Raw genomic sequence first — 12,148 nt, 5'->3', positions numbered from 1 at the left:
TCAAATATCGCCTGTGCATAATTTTTAACATAAGCAGTTTATTTATTTATTTTTAGGTAGTGAGAGGAGGAGCATTTTTGTTGCTGCTGTGTTAAACCTTCGGGAATCAGACGCCTTTGGCAAATCTATTGCAAATCAATAGAATTTATTTATATGTTTAAGATGCCAGCCTCAGTGTGTTGCTTGATCCTGAATGGCTGGTTTTGACCATGATAATTTGATGATGGGGATGGGTGGGATTATCTGAGTCCGTTTCTTCATTTAAAAAACAACAGCTGCATGGAAATAACAATTGTGGAAAGTGCAACTTCTATGGATACTGTCATAGTGGTAGCAGAAGCTGCATTTGCTGAAATTCCCCTTTCTATGCCATTATTAAAAGCATTGGAACTTGGTCCACCATTAATTCATCAAGTCAAGATTTTTTTGTTTATGTATTTGAAATTTGTCAGGCAACATTATTTGCTATTTTCCATTATTCCACTAAAGAATGCTACTGAACTCTCAACTTGAACCCAACATGCAGCTCTGGTTTACGTAGGGGATCATATTCTGCAGGCACTGACCTGCCTGATACCTATGCCACTCTTTGTTCTTCCTGGAGACTCTCAGGCAGTCAAACATCTGCTTATCTCTGCGTCCAAAAATTGCTGCCAAGTTGCAAGCAGCCCCTTCTGTAAGCAGAGTTCAATTTCCCACACAATTAGAAAAAATGGCCACTGATGCTGCAATAGCTTAGCCGGTAGAGCACAAGACTCTTAATCTCAGGGTTCACGGGTTCAAGTCCCACATTAGGCAAAAAGATTCCTGCATTGCAGAGGGTTGGACTACAGAAGATGACCCTCACGGTCCCTCTCAACTCTGCAATTCTATGATGCCCTGAAGGAACAGCCACCCTATATTATTTGTTTTAAACAGAGCATTTGTACCCCACTCTGAAGAGCCAAAAGGGCTCCCAGAATGGTTTTCATAAAATCAACTAAAATAAGACAGGCCCTGCCTGCAGTCTTGCAATCTAAGAAAAGTGAGAAGCAAGGGGGAAGAACAGGGAGGGAAGAGATGCAGAAAGCAAACTAAGACACTAATGGTTAAAGAGCATTTCTTATCATGAGCAGCAGGTGTAGAAATAGTTCAGGGGTAGGAGGTGCCTGATGCAGCTGGTCTTTCCGCAAAGCTGATGCGAGAAGCCTTGTTTCCCATCCCTCCCACTAAGGCAGCCTGATGGGATGGCCGCTCTGAGCTGTGGGAAACTTTAAAGGATGCCAGCAGTGGGAGTGGGAGAAACTTGTTAATTCACATGAAAGTACTTTTTATTTTAAACAACCATTCTATTGCAACGGGTCCCAGGTTTTCTGGAATGACTGCATAATGGTTAATGCAGCCCTATTCAAAGCACCAGGAACTACAAAATAAATGGGGGAGGGGGGAATGAAAAAAATGGGGGGTGGAGGTTTTTTTTTGCCAAAGCTCTAACCTTGACCTAGGATACACCAAATACCTATCTATACGGTTTGCAACCCACCCACTGCAACATTAACCACCAAGCACGCTTAACTTTGCCTCAGCAATAATTGTGTCTTTAGCTTGAAGAGGTGTATCTGCACTTTCTGAAGAATGAAATGTGTGAAAGCTGTAGGTGACAGCTTGCCAGGATATTTTAGCTGCCAAACACTCCCCAAGCCCTTGATCCTGCCATCCACTTCCTATGAATGATACCTTATCTAGGAGCTGCTTTTTAGCTTCCTTCTTTTACCACTTTTCTTAATTCTCACTGTTACTGCAGGCTTTGCTAATCATTGCTGTCAAGTACTTTGGGTAATAGCAAATTAACCCAATGCGACGCAGGCAAGCAGAACGAACAAAAGCTTCATATTTGTCCTGGCAGTATGCTGCTGTTTCCTTTGCTAAGGGCCAGCTCCATTCCTGGCTCTGCTTGATAACCCTTATTCACCTCTCTCTTGCCCAAACACAGCAGCTTGCCCAGCCCTGTCACTTCTTGGGGGACCACCGTCCTACCCGATCCATCTTCCTTAAAACAACAAAGTCACCTGAAAGAGGCCTTGTTTGCCCACTCAAACTCCAAGGAGCTTGACAAAGTTATTTTGAAGGGGTTCAATCTCTTTCAACTCAAACACTTCCTGTATGAATCAATTGCTTGAGGTATATGCCCATGCAAGGAATAGATGCATGGATGCTTCAGTTGAGATTCCAGCATTGCCGGGGTTTGGAGTAGATGATCCTTGGGGTCCCTTCCACCTCTATGATTCTCTGAATGTACCTGGTTCAACCCAAGTCAAGGCAAGTGACCCGCAGAGAGTTATGTCAATGTCCCAGATTGCCTTGAGATGGAGAGAGAGACCTGTTTCCTGCTCTGGTAACCCTCAGCAATGGAAACACACACACGCACCAATCTTGCTATGAGAACAACATTAAAAAGAGCCTTGAGGCATGTGGTTAGGAAACAATGGCAAGCATTGTTATCAAATAGCAGTAGCTGCATCAGTGTTATAGGAATGGGGTTGTGGAACAACAGAGTAGATAGAGACCTGTGCATTTCTCTTAAGAAGTTACCGTGTTTTTCTGTGTATTGGACGCCCCCATGTGTAGGACGCCCCCTGTTTTGGGGAACTCCAAATTTAGAAAATGGGGGGAGATTGCTCTGACTTGTTGAGGAGCTGGCCGCTGCCACTTGTGAGGAGCAGGCTGCCAAAGCTTGTGCAGAGCCAGCCGCTGACAATCCTCTATGTGTCCATTTGGAAGATAGTTGAATTGAGTTCAGTTGGGCTTATGTGGTCTAAACCACTGAGCCTCTCTTGGGCTTGTTGATCAGAAGGTTGGCGGTTCAAATCCCCGTGACGGGGTGAGCTTCCATTGCTCTTTCCCAGCTCCTGCCAACCTAGCAGTTTGAAAGCACACCAGTGCAAGTAGATAAATAGGTACCGCTGTGGTAGGAAGGTAAATGGTGTTTCCGTGCACTCTGGCATTTGTCACAGTCCTCTGTGAGCCAGCAGTGGTATAGTAATGCTGGCCACATGACCCTGAAAACTGTGGACAAACGCCGGCACCCTCGGCCTGAAAGTGAGATGAGCACCGCAACCCCATAGTTGCCTTTGACTGGACTTAACTGTCCAGGAGTCTTTTTCCTTTACCTTTTTACTCCCAGGTAAGTATACGATTGTGGTCTCAGAATTCTAGCTAGGATTAGGGAACATCACCTTTGCTCCACGCAGGAACCTATGCACCCACTTCCTTGATGGCCTTTCCAGACAACAATGAGATTTTATCTGTAGCATTACCCTGACATATGGCTCCACTCAGTGCCAGTAGCATGACTGCAAAATGCTTCTCTACCCCTTTCAATCTGATTTCCAGCCTGGTTAGAGACTGAAATGAGCAAGGGTGATGGTGGGAAGCACTGAAGTCAGTAGAAAGAAGAGGGGATCTGGAATGGTCTGAAAATCAGGAGAACATGAAAGAACCACAAGTTTTACCATGACACTTTTATAATAAAGGTTACCCATCTAGGGTTGTAGAATCAGCCTTGAATAGGACCAACATCTGTAGATTCCGAGCAGTACGTTTCCGAGCACAATTCAAAGTGCTGGTGTTGACCTTTAAAGCCCTAAACGGCTTCAGCCCAGTATACCTGAAGGAGCGTCTCCACCCCCATCGTTCTGCCCGGACGATAAGGTCCAGCGCTAAGGGCCTTCTGGCAGTTCCCTCATTGCGAGAAGCAAAGCTACAGGGAACCAGGCAGAGGGCCTTCTCGGTAGTGGCGCCCGCCCTGTGGAACGCCCTCCCATCAGATGTCAAAGCGATAAATAACTACCTGACATTTAGAAGACATCTTAAGGCAGCCCTGTTCAGGGAAGTTTTTAATCTGTGATATTTTACTGTATTTTTTGTTTCTATGGAAGCCGCCCAGAGTGGCTGGGGAGGCCCAGCCAGATGGGCGGGGTACAAATAATAAATTATTATTATTATTATTATTATAGATGTGTTATCATGTCTCCTCAAAGAAGAATAGCAAACAACAGAAATTCATTTATTTTTTCCCATTCAGCCAGGTCACAAAAAGATTTACAAATGCACATATGTTCCAAATGGCATGTAGTACAAGACCTGCCACGTTTGACATCAAAAAACACTTGGTGGTTTTAAAATCCATGAGATTATGTCCATGGCCCAGTCTGACTTGCAGGAGTAGTTTTTGTGATTGCATATTCCCACAATAAGATTGTGTTGTGTGTGTGTGAGTGTGTGTGTCTGGATGCCAAAACCCAAGTTTGGAGCAGGTACTCTTGGGTGAGAGAGCCCCAGCAGATATTTAAAGTCTCAAAATATGCAGCAAAGAAGCATGTGGAAAATCTAGGCTGTCAGACCTTTGAAATACGCCCTTTTAAGCGAGTTCCATAATTTCCCTCTGCCACCAGCATAGGAAAAGACCACACATTTGGTTAGTCAAAATTTTGTTTACTTACAAACTCTTCAAAGTCCTGCTTCATGGTTTTAATTAGACTTCATGCATTAATTAGACATAAGCATGTTGGTTCTATGAGGTTGGTTATCCCACAGATCTATGGAGGAAAGACATCTAGGCCACTTGCAGCATCAAAGAAGGGGGCCTCAATTAGTAAAACATTTTCTTGAAGAGCAATGTAAATGCAATAACATTATGTTGTGATCCATTGAAAAGGTCAGTGGTGATGAAAGACCATTAAGTAAAAAGGAATTGTTTTGGACTGTATCCTATGAAAGTCTGGCTCCTAGGGAACTCAGTGAAGATTTTCTGTACAAATATAATCTTCTGTACAAATATAAACAAGATTTGGTGTATGAGATTTAATGGACCTGTTATGCTAGAACAATTGGGATGTGGATAGGGATGATGGGATAATGGGAGCCCATCAATATTTGGAGGGCCACAGGTTATTTGATTTACATCCCTGATTCACATGGTTACAGAAAACAAGAAACAGAATATACCGTAACAGGAAGAGGGGTCATTGGACCCCAAACAATGATCCACAATATTGATTCAAGTAAAAGAGGCCCAACATCACATAAAGTCTCAGCAACCTCTCTTTCAGGGTATATAGGCAACATTATTTTCCCGTGTGATCAAAACAGCAGTGACAGAGCTTTATTCCACATCTGTTAGGTAATGGGGAACTGTCTCTTTGCTTCTCCTTATCCTAAGGTTACACTGACATCTAGTGGAACTTTGCAACGTAGCAGTATAGTGAATGCCTTGAGTGCAACAATTTGAGCAATGAAACAAAACGTGTATGGTGCCATTAGTAGAAGAGTTCTGCACTGGTTTAGGTTCTAATTTACTGCTGGTTTGTTTTTTTTTAAAAAAAAAGACATTGCTGTGTTGCATTGTATTGATGTGTTTTCTGGCTGTATTGCTGATTTCCACCCTGAGTATAGATGGGCCAGAAAAGTCGCTTACAAAAGGAAAAGGAAAGGAACCTAAAGGTAAACTGCAAGTTGCTTCACACTTTCCTTTGCAGAGGAAAGAGGGTGGATGGTTACTTTTTCTTCCTTTGCTTTCCTTTGCTCCTACAGCCAGGTAAGTCCACTACTGTCGGTCATTTATACCTCCCATTTACCCATTTGCCTTGCAAATCTTTCTTGGGTTCTAGAAGTACTATGATTCAGATAGCGCACCTCAAAGCTGGGGTGAGAACACAGAGCATCCCAAACAAAGGCAGGTCAAGCAGACCGTAGACTGAAAAGCAGAGTCCATGTCCCTACCTGACCTGGAATTATATCTGACCTGGTTAAGGGAGTGGATTAAATTAAAGGATACTGATGTGTTAGATCTGGAGGGAGTAGACACTCGATTTGGATGGCATGCATACCTAATAGATGAAAAGGTAGGAGTCCACATGGGTTTTATGGACCATATTATAAGGAAATCACTGTATAAAATATGGATGAAATATAAAGGGATCCTAGAACCCAAAACACCTTGGTGGAGCTCACCCTTAGAAATCATGACTGTAAAGAGAAAGAATATGAATAACAATTGGGCAACATATAAGGTATTATTGGAAGAGGAAAATAACAAACTTAAATTGAAAGAATATAAGGAAGTTAAAAAATATTTGAACGATTGGCTGCAATATTTTCAAATTAATCAGAGATTGGCAAAAGATAAACAAAAGGGATATGAGAAAGAAATTTCAAGACTGGATGAATACTTAATCCAATCTAAAAGTAAACATTATTTCCAAATTATATGATTTGCTCCTAGAATGGGAGGTAAAGGAGGAGCAAGTGAAGACAGTGATGGTAAAGTGGGCCCAGGATTCAGGGGGAAATATTATGATGAGCTAATGGGAACAGCTCTGGAAAAGAGATATCAAATTTACGGCATGCTATAATTTAAGAGAGAATGTAATGAAAATGCAATACAGATGGTACCTGACCCCGGTCAGACTGGCAAAAATGTATAAAAACTGTAGTGATGTCTGTTGGAGATGCAACAATGGGGCAGGAACCTTTCTACACACGTGGTGGGAGTGCAAAGAGATAGTGGGATTCTGGGAAAATATCTATAATGAATTGAAAAAGATGTTTAGATTTTGATTTGAAAAAAACCCAGAATCCTTTCTCCTAGGTATCATGTCAGAGGAAATAAAAAGAATGGTCAGACCAATATTTATGTATGCAACTATGGAGGCAAGCTTATTGATTGCCAAAAATTGGAAAAGCAGCAGTGCCCCAACTAAAACAGACTGGCTATCTAAAATGATGGAATACTTCCATATTGCCGAACTAACAGGGAGGATAAGAGGAGAATAAGGTACAAAAAGTGAATAAGGAATGGGCTATCTTTAAGGAATACATCAAAATTTATGTGGAAAAAAGTAGAATTTCTGACAGATATTGAGTGAATCCAGAAAATGATTAGAGTGAAAGGAGAGTAAAGTCAAGACAGAAGAAGAGATTAAAGAAATAATGAAATGTGTTTAAGCTAGTTGGAAAAATAAAGTAGCGTAACAAGAACGGCTGGAAGTCAAGTCACTTGGTGGGTGCCCGTGGGGGGTTAGGTGTGTAGGCATGTTGATATGTATAGTAAAGGTAGGTATTATATAGAATAATGTAGGTATGTTTTATGTTATGAAAATAAGGTAGTGTGTTGTGTATGCGTATTGTGTAAATGTAAGTGTTTTATATGTTAATTTAAAAAATCGAAAAAAGAAAAGCAGAGTCCATGTCAAGCAGAGCCTATGAAAAGCTGTGTTTCATTATTGAGAAGGGAGACTAAGAGCCACACAGATTGAATTATTATTATTTATTTATTTTTGCAAGTCACTGCCTCTAGTGTCACTCCATCACCCTGCAAAAGACAAAAAGCAGCACTTGGTTAAATTCTCCCTTCTTACAGCTACTAGGGGTCTAAAGGCCTGGATCTGGCAGCTGCCACATGCCCCAAAAATTGGTGTAAAAAAGGACTGGACAGATTACAAGCTTGTGGGATCTGTTTTCTTTCTCCAAGAGCCCCATGGTTTATCTGCTGATGTTAAGTGTAATGTAGTGGCTTAGAAAGAGGGGCAGGCACACACTTAACATTAAGGAACAGAGCACCTCTGAGTGTTTCTCAATCCAAGAGTTTATTTTCAGTACCGGAAAGAGGCTCCCAGTCATTTCACACAAAAACTCAATCCTTGTTTCCCCCAAGTTTCCTTTGTTTCAGCAGTCTCATTGGGAAAATTAGAGTTGGTAATTGTTGGTGATCTATTGAAAAATAGCCCAGAGATTCCAACCTACCTTCTACCTACCCCTGGTGTAAAATCAGTGTGTGAAATTCAAATGCAAAAGTCAAGAACCACTTGGGGTGTGTGTGTCTATGACTGACACTGACACACACACAAAATGTCAGGTGTTGATTTGAACTAATTAGTCAAATATTTGAGAAATGTAGTCATTCAGCATGTCATAAAGAGATTGAGGGAAAGAGAAGCAGGGCTACCTCTTGGGGTCATTAGGGTTTCAGTGGCAGCTTGAAATTGCACTGTGCATTGACTTCTTTTGTTAACAATCTTTAGTCTATTCATAGCAACAAGCTCTGCTTATTAGAAGAAGTGAATGGGCTGTAGCCAGCCATGCTGCATCCTGACCAGGGCCTGATCAGGAATATAAAAGAGGATTCATACCCTGAAAGCAATACAGTGTGGAGGAAAGAGTTGTATCACATGCTTGGTGATGCCTTAGGTACCACTTATTAGAAGAGGTGAGTGGCTGCCTGCATCATTGCCAAGGAAGGATGTTCCTTTGATGGTCTTCCAGCCAGCTGGCTGAAGCACGTGTCCCCCACTTGTCCCACCTCAATCCAGGCCTGTATAGACCTGGCTGTAGAACATTAATTTTTCTCTCTCCCAAGGGCCATCTGACCACCTCAGCCTTTCTGCTCTCTGGACAGGAGTAGTACTGAATCTCTAGCACTCTGGACAGCACCTTTGAGGCTGCTTTGCTACTTGAGTGGTAGAAATACCAGAGACTGTTAATAACATTGATTTCCATTGTTCCAAATTTGTTTCCCCATATATTACAAATAAGTGATGCACAGGCTTCTTATACTCACAAGTTTGTTTTGATGTTGTGTAGATGACTGCATACAAGACTCAACATCTGTGCATGTATTTGTCTTGGAAGACAACACTCTATGTTTACTGATTTATTTGTTTATTTTTTTAAAAGAGCAACCATCAAAGTTTGCAAAGAAAAGAAAAGAAATTTTCTTGGGAAAATAAATGTCTTCTAAGAACATTGTGGCTCAACTCTGCTTTAAGCCCATTATTTGCAGTTAGCTATGGATGAGTGAAGGGAGCGTCTCAAACAGGGAGCTGCTATGCAGAGTTACCCTGTCATCAAACAAAGTGTGGAAAGGAAGGGAAGGCAAGGGCAAGATAAATCTGTGGAAAGCAAAGCATGCAGCCCAGAAGGAGCCTGATTTCTCTTGTACATGAGCAGCTGATAGCGGCTTCCTGGGCTTCTGAAAACACATTGTGAGTGCTTTAGTACCAGCAGATGGCGACCTTTATCATGTAATCTCTGCTTCCTATTCTGCTTTGGCATCTCTGCAAGCACATTTCCTATATACAGCAGAACTGTAAAGCTGGAAGGGTTATTGATATCGATGGGGCTGGCCATAACTCCACGAGACAGATACTCCACTGCTGTTAGCAAGCTCTGTTCTCTTTGTAAAACTACTGGGTTTTTTTTATTAAACACATGAAACAGACTAGAAATACAAAGCAAAGCAAATTCCCGCATATTTGCCGGTGCATGCTGAGCAAATAGAACAACCCAAAGTGTTCTATACAAATAGAACAACCCAAATGCAAAATTTCTATGTCTCTAGCAGGCAGGTTCAATTCATACAAGAAACAGCCAGCCTAAACAAATGTGGGGAATATGGTCCCTCTTGATCACAGGACTGGGGAACCTTTTTCAGTCTGAGGGCTGCATTCCCTTCAAGGCAATGGCAATGGTGGGCAGCACCAGAGGCAAAAGTGGGTGGAGCAACAAATAGGAATTTTACCTTTGTACTGTAGGCTATTTTCTGTGCACACACTCTAGCCTCCATCCAGACAAGCAAAAGGCATCATTTGAGTTCAAGGAAACATTGCAGCCAGACAAAATGAGTTGTGGGTACAAAGCAGGGCTAGTGAAGGGTGTGATCAAAGAATGGGGTGGCCTGGAAGATTTCTGAGGGCAAGAAAGAGAGGGCTGGAAGGCCACATCTGGTCCCTAAGCCTGAGATCCACCACTCCCACCCACAACTATCATGACGGCTTACATTTGTTGCTACTAGTTTCCAGGAGAGCATCTGGCTAGGATCCAGCTAATAACCTCCATTAGTTGAAGTCTACACAAGAGCTCCCACTAACACAATGAGGGGCTTTCCTTCCCTCTATTCCCCACCCCCCAAAGTGGCTCCGTGGGTCAAGAGAACTCCCATAGCAGCATGTAAGAGAAGGGGATTGTCCCACCTAGCAAGCTGAATAGCTTGTGCTGGTGAAATGATTCCTGTAGCACTACGCTAAACTCCCCCTCCTTCAGTGCTTATACACAGCAGCAAAGCAAACAAAGAGCTCTGTGGTACTGAAATGGCTGAACATTCCCCTATGAGACAATAACAATGTAAACTTATGCATGTATACTCAGGGGCATCCTCATTATGTTCAATGGGGCTTACTCCCCAGTGCAGAGGTGGGAACCCAGATGTGGTTATCCAGATGTTGCTGGCTCCTGGTTGGAGCTGACGAGAGTCAGAGCCCAGCAACATCTGGATCCCTAGCATGCTACTTTGTACTGAGTCAGACCATAAAAGGTAAAGGTAAAGGGACCCCTGACCATTAGGTCCAGTCGTGACCGACTCTGGGGTTGCGGCACTCATCTCACTTTATTGGCCGAGGGAGCCAACGTACAGCTTCCAGGTCCTATGGCCAGCATGACTAAGCCGCTTCTGGCAAACCAGAGCAGCGCATGGAAACGCCGTTTACCTTCCCGCCAGAGCGGTACCTATTTATCTACTTGCACTTTGGCGTGCTTTCGAACTGCTAGGTTGGCAGGAGCAGGGATCAAGCAACGGGAGCTCACCCCGTCGGGGGAATTCAAACCGCCGACCTTCTGATCAGCAAGTCCTAGGCTCTGTGGTTTAACTCACAGTGCCACCCACGTCCCGAGTCAGACCATAGTAGGTCCATTTAGCTCAGCATTGTATTTGCTGACTGGCAGTGGCTCTCCAAGGTTTCAGGCTGGGGTCTTTACCATTTCTTACCTGAAGATGCCAGGGATTGACATTCTGCATGCAAGTCACATGGTCTACCCACTGCGCTAAGGCCCTGCTTCAGTTTATTTTAAGATTGCAGCCTAACAGCACTTTTTGAGACTCTGTCATACAGGATGAGTGAGTGGTAATAACGTGGGAAAATGGAAGAGAAAGCAAATGCACAATTACTTTACAGATGGATTTAAAGCAAGAGTCAGCATAAGCCCTGATGTGTGAAAAACACCCTCACTTAGTTATTTGTTGTTTGAGTGAATCATGACGGCATGATAGACAAATGTGCAGTCCAATTTTACAAGGAGGGGTCTAAAAGGTGAAGAGTCACCATCTGATAACAGAGAAATAAGTACAATCCAATTACTTAAAGAAAATAAGCATATTTTGCATGTACCTCAAGGTGATGTATAAACATACCATGAAAACAGCTAAAAGTATATTTTAAATTGTATTTATGTTTATGTCCTCTCAGGCATTCCCAGACTATACATGAAGTAATCACTATTTGTCATGAAATATCCACCAGTTTAGGCTGCAATCCAATATGTACTTATCTGGAAGTACGTCCGATTGAACTCATTGGGATTTCTGAATAGTACAGGACTGTGCTGTCCATTTTCCTTCAGAGGGGAAGAAGTATCCATTGTGGATGCATTAGAATTCAGCCGTATCACATTCCACCCACCACCTCAAACTTTTTCTTTCGCTTAAGCACTTTCCTTCCCAAAACTCCATACACTTAGGGTCAAATGCTGTGCTACATGGATTCGTGACTGGATGTCCCAACTATTCTAGGACTTGAACACAGCTATGAGGAGCATAGCTAAGATGCAAATGAAGCTGCCCTGAATTGGTCTGTAGAAAAGGGGAATTTCAGCAGGTGTATCTTGTCAATGCAAATAGTTTCTAAATTAATTTTTTTAAAAAAATGCTTGTTGTTGTTGTTTTTAAAAATGACATTGTAAGTTTCCAAGACTTACAAAACAGTGAGGGAATAGATATAAGAAAAATCGGAGTGACTCATTCCATTGCCTAGAGGGGGAACTTCTGGGTTTACAGAATGTGGAAGACAGAAACTCCAGTGTTTGCTGCTCCCTTTGGCTAAATGAGGGGATCTAGTCACAGCTATTCTAACAGAATGGACTTCTCCATTGTCTTTCATGGACAGCTTTCACTTCCGCCTCAGGGGACAACAACAACAACTCATGCTCAGTGCAGTCAGTAGATTATCTCATTAGACCCGACTCAGGCAAACGTTGGCTTCTTTCCACTGTTGCAGGGCTGGCCCTACCATGAGGCAAAGAGAGGCAACTGCAGCATCTTGTTCCTTCTAAGACCTCTGGC

The sequence above is a fragment of the Podarcis tiliguerta genome (genome assembly GCF_965153285.1).
Source record: "Podarcis tiliguerta genome assembly, chromosome: 2".
Taxonomy (NCBI): domain Eukaryota; kingdom Metazoa; phylum Chordata; class Lepidosauria; order Squamata; family Lacertidae; genus Podarcis; species Podarcis tiliguerta.
The sequence above is the reverse complement of the archived record's forward strand: the minus strand, read 5'-3'. Positions refer to the sequence as shown.